The following is an 11,291-nucleotide window of genomic DNA, read 5'->3' as shown; positions in this document are numbered from 1 at the left end:
CCATTCCGTGTAGCTTGTTAAATACGCCTTGTTATTAGCCGATGTCATTGCCTCGTCAGAGAGCCCATACCGCTTTACTTGTTGAACACCCTACCACCATGCTTTGTCTGGTCTGTCAGCCACCTTTTCAGGGAAAACCCAACCAGTCGCCGCCACGTGTCTCAGTAGAGGGTTAACCCCAGAACCGGGTAAAGAAAACTATCATTTGGTATCATAACCTTGCCTTGTAGAGAGAGAAACTCTAGGAGGAAGAAGGAGTTTTAGAGTGAGGAAGTAGATCTTCAAGCTTGATTCCTAGAGATCGAACCGTTAGATCCGTGTTCTAAGGTTAGATTCTTGATCTGCTCATGATGTTCTTTATGTTCATGTTATTGCATTGCATGATCGGATATGATTTGTAAGCCATGCATTGTTTTGAAGTTCGGTTTTAGAAAGAGAAAATGACGTTCATGTGTTCTTCAAGAAAAAGTCTTGTTTTGATCCGAAAGCTTGCATAAAGAATCATGTTTTTGTGTTTATTTCCGCAAGAATTCCAAGTACGGGTACCAGGTCCATGTTTTCAAACTCGTAGCATGAAAATCCCAGATTTGTGATAACAGATTGTGATCGAACATTCATATTTTTCATGTTTTCACACTCAAGTTCTTCATGTTCATCAACAGAGGGAAACCCAGAGTTTCCCGACCTCTTTTCCTTGCATGTGGCCCTCGGGAACACACCTCGGCAAGGAGGTGTGGAACCTCGGCCTAGACCTGGTTAGTGCCCAGCATGCTTTTCCGAGATCATTTGCATACATAAGAGACTTGTTTGAAAGTGCATTCAATAGGCTTTGCCCTGTGTTTGTAGGACTTGGGCTTGTCTCGACCCCGACGTGTGAAGAACTATGTGAGTGGTATTTTTAATAAAGCTATGTTACACTTGCTTTCATAAATCTCGTCTTGCCTTGTTTTGAAAAGTACTTGATCTAGCATGAATGACTATCCCTACTTGTATATTAAGCAGTATCTTGTTTTGATGACATTTCTTGAAAGTCCTTAGTTGCAGGGGACTATAATGCAACTGCACTCTTGTCTTGAAAGTCCTTAGTTGCAGGGGACTATAATGCAACTGCACTCTTGTCTTGAAAGTCCTTAGTTGCAGGGGACTATAATGCAACTGCACTCTTGTCTTGAAAGTCCTTAGCTGCAGGGGACTATAATGCAACTGCACTCTTGTCTTGAAAGTCCTTAGCTGCAGGGGACTATAATGCAACTGCACTCTTGTCTTGGAATTGTCATCACCCCCTTGTATTAAGTAGATGTAATAACATCCAAAGAACTTGAAAGGCCGGCAATGAACTTGATTTCCCCCTTGATTGTAAAGTATGCTATGTATTGTTTTGAAAGAAATCTTGGATATCAATCATGCAAAACCTTTATTTCTAATATCATTCACTGAGTACCCAAGCTCACCCTCTCTATATATATGTAGGTGATGAGCAAGAAGGCAATGAGGCCTAGACGTGTAGCCGATGTGTTTTTGGGTGCATTGCCGACGTGTTTTGGATTAGCATTTTGTACCATCTTGAAGATTATGCTTCTTAGCCTATATTTCATGTGTACTTGTATATGTCGGCTTGAGAAGCCTTTTGGTCAAGATGTATTTTGTATCTCATTCCCTTATTGTATCTAAGTTGTAAGACTTTGTAAGAATGTATGTTATTTCATTGGACTTAAGCACGGCTCTCATGGACTATTTAGATTCAGTATATGTATATATGTTGCTTCCGCACTTGTAAGCCCCATATTTTATACTTTGATTGTGTGTGATTCTTGTAAGTCGGCCTTCGGTAATCTCGGATTACTGGCCATCACGGCACCAAACTACTAGGGGCGGTTTGGGGGCGTGACAGCATTGATTGCTTGATCGACGAGTATCCCGCCTTTTGTCGCGTTTAGCGCGTTGCCGACGCTCCGGGCTAGGAGGTGGCACAGAACTTATTGGTTGAGCAATTTCAAGGGGGGCCGTTTTGTTGGACATTTGGCTGGCTTTTATTCTCAAGGCATCATCTTCCACTTTGCAATGCTCTTCAACTTTCTTCATCAACGCCCAGACTGTTTTGGGGGGTCTTCTGGTCAGGGAACTGCGAAGGGGACTGTCAGGATGTAGTCCCATTTTGAAGGTGGTGATGGCCATGGAGTCGTTGCAAGCGTCGTCAACGAGGTTGAAGCATTCCCAATAGCGCGCTGAATACGCTCTGAGCGTTTCTCCTGACTAAATCTGCATAGCCTAGAGAGAGTCAGCCTGTTTCGGCTACACCTCGTTGGTGATGAACCTGGCCTTGAAGGATTTCTGTAATTGATGGAAGCTTTTTATCGAGGCCGGTTCCAACTTGTAATACCACCTGACAGCTAATGGCCCCAGGCTGCTAGGGAATATTCGGCACATGAGGGCTTCGTTGTCTGCATGCAATGTCATGGCCTGCTTGTAGTGATGGATATGATCAGTGGGGTCTGATTTTCCATCGTAAAGAATGAATGACAGAGCTTTGAACTTCTTAGGCAGGGTCGCCCTTGCAATCCGTCGGACAAAAGGATCGTGCTGGTCCTTTTTGTCTGAACTGCTCCTCCTGTGGTTGTTCCTTGTATGCAGACTCTTTTCGGAGGAGCTGGAAGTTTCGGATCGTCCCTTCTTGTTGAGCTCCGTGGTTAATGAGTTGGAGTCGCTATCGGTATCCTTTGGTCGGGCTCGAGGTCGTTGTCTACCGGCCCTCGGAGGTCGTTCGGGATCTTGGCGCACGGCTTCTCTCGATTTTGCGACTTCGAGGGCCAAATCTTGACGGAGATGTTCGTTTTCAGCGATCATGTTCTCCAGCCTTTGTTCATTCTGCTTTGCTTGTTCGATGATCGCTTGCATTGTCTCTTGCGTTGAGGTCGTTGGTGAGTCGAAGTTCAAGGCGCATCTTGCAGCGATGGTTTCTTTTCCGAGCATATTTGCTGGAGTGAGGTCATCTCCCTGTGCGGTCTCGTCAATGGCTGCCGGAGGATCTTCAGTCACGCCTACCATGGATGTATTTGAGTATTCCCACAGACGGCGCCAGTTGTGGGGAATATGGTTTGGAAATACTCTTCGGATCCTGGGAAACGTTGGTGATCCTCAGCTAGTCACCTGAAAAGACCCGAGCACTCCGGTCGGGGGTGCCGGAATTAGCACTCCGACGGACAAGTTAGTTCAGATACTTAGGATAGCTTATTTACTAAGTTTTTGTGAAGTGATTCTTGCATACCTTTCTATAACCGTTGTTCCTGTATTTATACCTGTTCTTCTTGATCCTCGGGGCCAAGGCCTACTTTTTAATCATTGTCCTTTCCTTTATTCGGCCCTAAGGACTTATACTTTATTCGACACATATATTCTATTCGGCTCCCCGCTCTCGAAGGATATAGCCGATTAATATCAGTCTTCCAAAGGTACACACCATCTGATCTTTCCATTATTCGGACCCCACAAGTTACTTACAAATTTATATTGGTTTAAAATACGAATTAGTTTTTATAATTTTAAAAATTATGGGCATGTTTGTTTTGAGAGAGTAGTTTTTAAAAGTTCTTTTGGGGAGAGAGTTAAGAATTTTTTTTTAGTTTGTTTGGTTGTGTATTTTGGAAGTAGTTTTGCAGTTTGAGAGTTTGGAATGATTTGATTTTTTGTTGTAATTAAGTAGATGTGCGTGAGAAAAAAAGTGATTGAGAAGAATAGAGGAGAGAGAAAAAGTGATTGATTGATGTGTAAGAGAGAGAGTGATTTTAGAAATTGTTTTGGAAAAATTATAAACCAAACAAGTTTTTTAGAAAATTTTTTCCAAAATCACTCTATAAAGCCAAACCAAACATTTGTCTTTTTAAATTTCTAATCGCATAACAAATTTTATATTTTATTAATAAATTATTAACTCAATTAATAATTTTTAATGATATCATAAATATTTTTTAATTAACAATTCTAATAACTTTATTGTTACGTAGGAGAATAGTTAGAAATTTTATTTTTTATGTTAATTCTATTTAATTAACATTTTTGGGTTGGGAGTATTTATAATTTTTAGAACCACATGAGGTAACCTATATTTTAAGCAAATTTCAGACGTATATTTGTAATTTATCCTAAATTTTAAGTCAATTTTTGTTTTGTGACTAGACACTCTTAATTTTATTTTATTTTTTATAAAAAAAAACAAATATTTGATAATTTTTGATTTATTTTTAAATTTCGGCTTAATTTTATATAAATTTAACTTATATTTTTGAGTGACATGTGAAGGAAGCAGGTCCGTTATGAAAGAATAAAATTAACTTGGGGCTACAATGATATTTCTTAAAAGTTTTATCTCATTTTTGCTATTGCGTCAAATCTCGTAGCCTTGATCAAATCATCGATCTGGTCCTAAACAATTGCACGAAGACCCCATACGTGCTAGTATTAAAAGGTGCCACGTGGGCACTCCGTCTTAAAACTCAAGCCTCATTTGAGATGAAGGGTAAATTAGTGACACCTCCACAAGTTTCTATTTAATATATTTAAAAAATTTGTAATGACCCAATTTTTTTTTAAAAAAAAATAGTCAGTGCATAATTTAATTGAACAAATTTTTGAATTTGAGTGCTGTGTAAATTCTGTGTGAAAACAGTTCGGTTTCGTATTTTTTAAAAATAGTTACCGATCTTAGAAAATTATGAAATTTTTATATGTCGTTCCCATATGCATCTAGCATGTTGGATAAAAATTTTAGAATTAAATGATGAGAATTTATTTTATGAAAATTCACGGACTGATTGGTGTTCAGTTTAATTTATAGCAGAATTTTGTTATTTAATTTTTAATGTTTAGATCATGATTTGGATAGATTTGTTGGGTCTAATTTGATATGTAATTGGGTGATGTTTGGCTTATGAGTGGGAATTTAATTCAAGACCCATGACTTAGATTTAATTTAAATTGAGTTTGTTTAATGACTCATGTTTAACTGTTTGGGCCTTTTTAATTATGTGATTGGTATAACCACCTCGGGAGTTGTTATTATTTATTATATAGGGGTTATAATAAATATTTGATAGTTGATTTTATGATGTGTACCATATGACGAAAAATTATATATTTTATAAAGAATGAAAATGTATGGCGAAAAATTATATATTTTATAAAGAATGAAAATGTGTATATTTCGTAGTGAGCAAAATATTATATTTTGTAATGTACAAAAATATTATATTTTTTGGTGAGAAAAATTATATCATTTTATAATTTATATTAAAAAATTTTGAAATATTATTATAAAAATTATATTTTTGAGAAAACCAAATTTTTGAGAGATAAACCCATGGGGGTGGCCCTCCTTTTTTGCCTCCTTATCATCATTTCCCTTCCTTTTCGTTTTTCCTTCTTCAATTGAGTAGAGTTCAATTCTCTCTTGCTCTCAACGTCTCTCTCTCTCTCTCTCCCTCTTTATTCCTCCATTGATGCTCAATCTTTGAGCTTGAAATGGGAGTCTTCAAAGTGAGATTTTGTAAAAGTTTTGTAAATGAAAGTCAGAGAGCTCGTTGTAATTTTCGCAATGGTAGTCTCGGATTCATGATCAGCGAAGACGTGCCTTCTAGATCTAATTTTCTTCAGTATTTGAGGTAGGGACTTTCTTCATATTTTTACATTAAAGCTATGTTAGGGTTATTCTGAGAAAATATATCATTATAAGAGATATTGCATATAGATATATTTTTAGATTTTTGTTTGAAAATTTTTGGAAGAAAAATTATGTTGAAATGTTAAGATGTTAGTATTTTGAGATTGATTTTGGAAAAATCATTTTGTATTGTTAATTTTGTAAAAGAAATCCGAAAATAGAATTTAATAGTTGTATGGATTATATCTACATCCTATTATGGTTAGATAATTTATTTTGAGAAATTAATGTTCCAATATTTATCTCATCCTTGAGTTTTGGAATTTATTTTTGAGAAAAATAAATTGATATTGAAGAATATTGTGTAAATTGTTAAGTAGAGATTTTTCTTACACTTCTTTATGCGGTTTTGCTTGATTATATGGAGTTTAGAGTTGTATATAATTTAATTAGAATTTTTGGAAAATTTGTGTTTTATTTGCTTAAAAGAGAAATTTTGAGAAAAATAAAAAGTTGATGCCCAAATTGTGAAAGTGTAAACTTGAAATATGTTTGTAAGGTTATGAAAGAGTTATGTTTTAAATTTGAACAAAAATGGACTTCGATTCGATTGGTTTTGAAATTTTTACCGGTTTGTGGCCAAAAGAGCATTTTTAAAGCAAACAAAGGAATTACGTTTAACTTTTGGGGCTTTCGATCAAAATAGGATGTCATAGTTGAATAATGCTTGGAGAATCAGTTTGGAAAGAAAATGATGTTTTCTTGGGCATTAACGGTATTATTTTACTTAATGTATTTGTTGGAATAAAACCGACACGGTTAGAAATGGATCTTGAGAGGTTACCAGACGTGATTGTGACATGAAAACTAGTGTAGTTGTTCATGTTCATATTTGATAAAATGTGGAATATGATTTGTTTCTAAATGTTGGGAATCATGGGAGATTCCAAATTATAGTTATATGTTGGATTGTATGTCCATGTTGTTATTTTTTAATTAATATGTTAGAGATAATTATTTTGGCTATCGGTGAAAATTTACCATGTTGCATTTAAATAAGGGATTTCTTGGAAGGATGAGAAATGATGGAACTTTGGAAGTTTGATATATAATATGTTATAAATTTGTCTTGAAATGACTAAATTGGGAATGTTGATTAACATGTGGAGACTATATGAATATGGATATGGTTGTATTATCTTTTGGAATTGTATTAGAAATTATATTGAAATGAGAAATGAGAATTTTGATCAAAATGGTAATATTTAATAAATAGGGATTTTCTACACTCTAATATGGTTTTAGCTTAGTTATTTTCTATTGTGTATAGATAATGAGATTTGGTTGTGGTTTGGACAAATTTAAGATCTGGGTGTGAAATGAAAAGAGGGGTTTTTGATGTATAAGAGATAAATGAGTGTGGGGTTTGAATATAAGATCTTGGTGTACCAAAATAGTTGATTTTGGATGTTTGGGTCAATAATGGAAAAATGGGGATTTTTGCCCTAATTTGATAAAATGATTGTTTTGTATAAATAATTGGAATTAACATTGAATATGTTAAATTGAATGGTTATTGATATAGATGGTGATATTGGATATATATTATCTCACCTACAGAAGTTTTGAATAAACTATTTATTCCGATATTGAACATCTCTTGGAAATAAATGTATTGGGCTATCGGTGGACGATAGCTATGATTGTTATAGAAATTGTATAAGGATTAGGCGATATAATGCTAGTCTATTGTTGGTTATCATTGAATATGACCATGTTATAAATACATTGCATATGCATGTTTATTGGAAGGAGAAATTAGATGTATTCCATATATGACCATGTTATAAATACATTGCATATGTACGTTTATTGGGAGGAGAAAGGGGACGTACTCCATATATGATTATGTTTATAAATACATTGCATATATATATTTATTTGGGAGAAGAAAGGGGATATACTCCATTTAAAGCAAGTTTGCCGGAGTGTCTTGGGTGAAAGACCCGAAAATCGACATATAAATGGGTGCCGGTTCTTTCGGTCGAAATATCTATAAAATGGCAAAATTTGAAGTGTTTATGTGTGTTGTGCATAATTGGAAAACCATTGAGTTGTAGTGTCATTTTGGTTGTTGAAAGATAATGAATTCAACTCATGAATTGAGTAGCATATATGAACTGGAAATGAATTGAAGAAAAATGAAATAAGATTGGTTTTAGTGGCATATGAATATGCAGGCCTTGGATTTAAGAGATTATGTAATAAAATCATATGGTTTTGACATGATATGATTTCACGTATATGTATAAGTATCTTTGTCCCCGCATATCTTGTAATGTTTTAATATGAGATTGTTCGATTGGCTTTGCTCACCCCCTGCATGTACATGTGTACAAGGAATGCTTTTCGGATTTGAAGATCAAACAATGGGTTTTACCATTTCATAAGTGTAATGTAGTGATGGATGGTACTACTTCATTTGTAGTTTGGCCGAGTGCTATTTTTTTTTTTTTTTTTTTTTGTAAAGAGTAGCGTCCTTTCTTTTATTGTAAGCCAAAGGGCATTTCTTTTATTTGTATGTAAATGTCATTGTTGTATAACTAGAGAGAATATGTATATTTAATTATTCATCATTTCATCTAAGGATGAAATGTTATTTGTAAATGGACTCAATTAATGAATATTGGTAAGGTTATCCGAGTAATAAAATATGGGGCGTGACAACTTGGTATCAGAGTGAATCGGGTTTGAATACTTTGGCTCGAGGGAAGTGGTTTTGACCACGGTTGGGTTTACCTCGGAATTGTGAGCGACATTTGCATTCTATGTGATAACATGCTTATGTGCTTAGAGGTTATATGTTTATGTGGGCATGCGGTTGAGTCTCAAGGATGTTGTGTCGGGTCCAGAAATTTTCTTAGAAATCTCATTGGAAATGCGCCTAATCAACGTGATTTCTAATAAGAGGTCTAAAAGGATTTCTAGAATGACTAACCATCTTCGTAGGAACAACCCGTTCTTTGTTATGTGGTTATGTGATTTTATGCTACTTGATGTGCATATGTTGAGTTTTGTGTTGGAACATGAGAATGCCCCTAAGTGAGAGGTGTTGATTCTAAATGTTATGAATGGTATATGTATGGCCTTGCATGATTGTGAAATTGTTCTATTTACTTGGGTATGTGTGGAGTTGTTCCTCAAGCTTGGGTTGTATACCCTTGTGTGTATTTGGGAAGAGGCGTGGCCTTGGCATGATAAAGATTATACATGGTGGTAAGGGGTGTATTTCCCAAAAGAGATTGACTGTTTTGAGATTTGGTTGTAAAATCTATAAAGTGCGAACTACGTAAGGTTTAAAGATGAGATTTGAAACGGACAATATTCATAACTGTTGTTATCTCTACTTATTTAATTGTTTTGTCCTTGGGTGTCAAGGGAGGGGAGTGTCCAACACTCGTTAGTAATAGAATTATCTTAAAGGGAATGAGTTGTGTTTTGAATCATGGTTGTATTCAGGGTGGACCTTGTGAGTCATCGTAATACTAGTGTTGAGTTTATGTTATAACTCAGAGTAAAAGTCTTAGAAATTGAGTTGAACTAATTTTTAGCTTGAGGGCCATGTATAGTTTGGGTGTTTACCTAGTTGTGTTGAGTCTTGCTTAGACTTAAGGTATGTTTTTGAAACCATTTTGTAAACTCCACATCGGAGTGGAACCATTAATGTTGATTTGTAGTCTTTGTTGATGGAAATCCTAACTCATTGTCCGTATTGAATTTTATTTCGTTTGGGTTATGGGGTATGGCATCACCTTAGTGTTGGTTAAGTGTTGTTCATCTTGTGACGGTTGGCGGTCACTTTTTGAGTTGGTGGTTAGTGCTTTTGAAGATGTATTATTTCATTTTGTTAAGGTTTCGGAGTAGTAATAGTTGTTTTGGCCTTCCAGTGCATTGTGCATTAGGCGATAGAGATAGTTCGTTGAAGTTAGGTTATCACCGAAAAGGTATGTTGTCTTAGTATTCTGAGGAGTTGTTTTGCCAAAATTCTTGTTATACCTAAAGAATTCGATCTTGTTTTGTTGTCATTGGGTTATCAATGTGGATAGAAGAACCACTTAATGATTTATACTAGTAAGGGCTTTTATAACCAATTATTGTGCGATTGTAATGGTGTGGTTCGTTACCGATATGATTTGTTGAGGCTCATGTAGTAGTAAAAAAAAAAAAAAAAAATTTGTTGATGCATTAGTAAGTACCAGAGTGAGTTTGTGGGCGATTGTAGAATGTATTACATTACTTGAGTTTAATTTCGAGGGCGAAATTTCTTTAAGGAGGGTAGGTTGTAATGACCCAGATTTTTTTTTTTTAAAAAAAATAGTCAGTGCATAATTAATTGAATAAATTTTTGAATTTGAGTGCTGTGTAAATTCTGTGCGAAAACAGTTCGGTTTGGTATTTTTTAAAAATAGTTACTGATCTCCGAAAATTATAAAATTTTTATATGTCGTTCCCATATGAGTCTAGCATGTTGGATAAAAATTTCAATATTAAATGATGAGTATTTATTTTATGAAAATTCACAGACTGATTGGTGTTTAGTTTAATTTATAGCAGAATTTTGTTATTTTATGTTAAATGTTTAGATCATGATTTGAATAGATTTGTTGGGTCTAATTTGATATGTAATTGGGTGATGTTTGGTTTATGAGTGAGAATTTAATTCAAGACCCATGACTTAGATTTAATTTAAATTGAGTTTGTTTAATGGCTCATGTTTAACTGTTTGGGCCTTTTTAATTACGTGATTAGTAGTAACCACCTCGGGAGTTGTTATTATTTATTAAATGGGAGTTATAATAAATATTTGATAGTTGATTTTATGATTTGTATCATATGGCGAAAAATTATATATTTTATAAAGAATGAAAATGTGTATATTTTGTAGTGAGCAAAATATTATATTTTGTGGTGTACAAAAATATTATATTTTGTGGTGAGAAAAATTATATCATTTTATAATTTATATTATAAAATTTTGAAGTATTATTACAAAAATTATAGTTTTGGAAAAACCAAATTTTTGGGAGACAAACCCATGTGGGTGGTCCCCCTTTTTGTCTCCTTAACCTCATTTCCCTTCATTTCCTTTTTTCCTTCTTCAATTGAGTAGAGAGTTCAACTCTCTTTCTCTCAACGTCTCTCTCTCTCTCTCTCTCTCTCTCTCTCTCTCTCTCCATACCATTGATTCTTAATTTTTGAGCTTGAAATGGGAGTCTTTAGAGTGACATTTTGTAAAAGTTTTGTAACTGAAAGTCAGAGAGCTTGTCGTAATTTTCGCAATGGCAGTCTCGGATTCATGATCGGGCAAGATGTGCCTTCTAGATCTGATTTTCTTCATTATTTGAGGTAGGGAGTTTTTTTTTCAGATTTTTACATTAAAGCTATGTTAGGGTTATTTTGAGAAAATATATCATTATAAGAGGAATTGCATATAGCACTACAAGAAAAAGCACAAATGGCGACTAAAATTCAGAATTTCGTCGCTGAAAGTTGACCAAATGGCGACTAAACTGGATGTAGTCACCAAAAATGAAGCCTTTTGCCGACTAAAATGAATTAGTCGCCGAATACCAGGGTT

The 11,291-nt window shown here is 34.7% G+C and overlaps 1 long non-coding RNA gene across 1 annotated transcript; it reads left to right on the top strand.

Annotated features, from left to right (window-relative positions):
* The first annotated feature begins 5,373 nt into the window (after nt 1-5,373).
* On the top strand, nt 5,374-10,011 carry LOC145794946 (uncharacterized). Its single transcript, XR_014334941.1, has 2 exons — nt 5,374-5,654; nt 8,054-10,011. It is a non-coding gene; the product is annotated as an uncharacterized LOC145794946 (long non-coding RNA).
* Nucleotides 10,012-11,291: the final 1,280 nt, after the last annotated feature.

This window comes from Camellia sinensis, chromosome 7, assembly GCF_055761805.1.
Source record: "Camellia sinensis isolate YWXY chromosome 7, ASM5576180v1, whole genome shotgun sequence".
Classification (NCBI taxonomy): domain Eukaryota; kingdom Viridiplantae; phylum Streptophyta; class Magnoliopsida; order Ericales; family Theaceae; genus Camellia; species Camellia sinensis.
The sequence above is the reverse complement of the archived record's forward strand: the minus strand, read 5'-3'. Positions and strand labels throughout refer to the sequence as shown.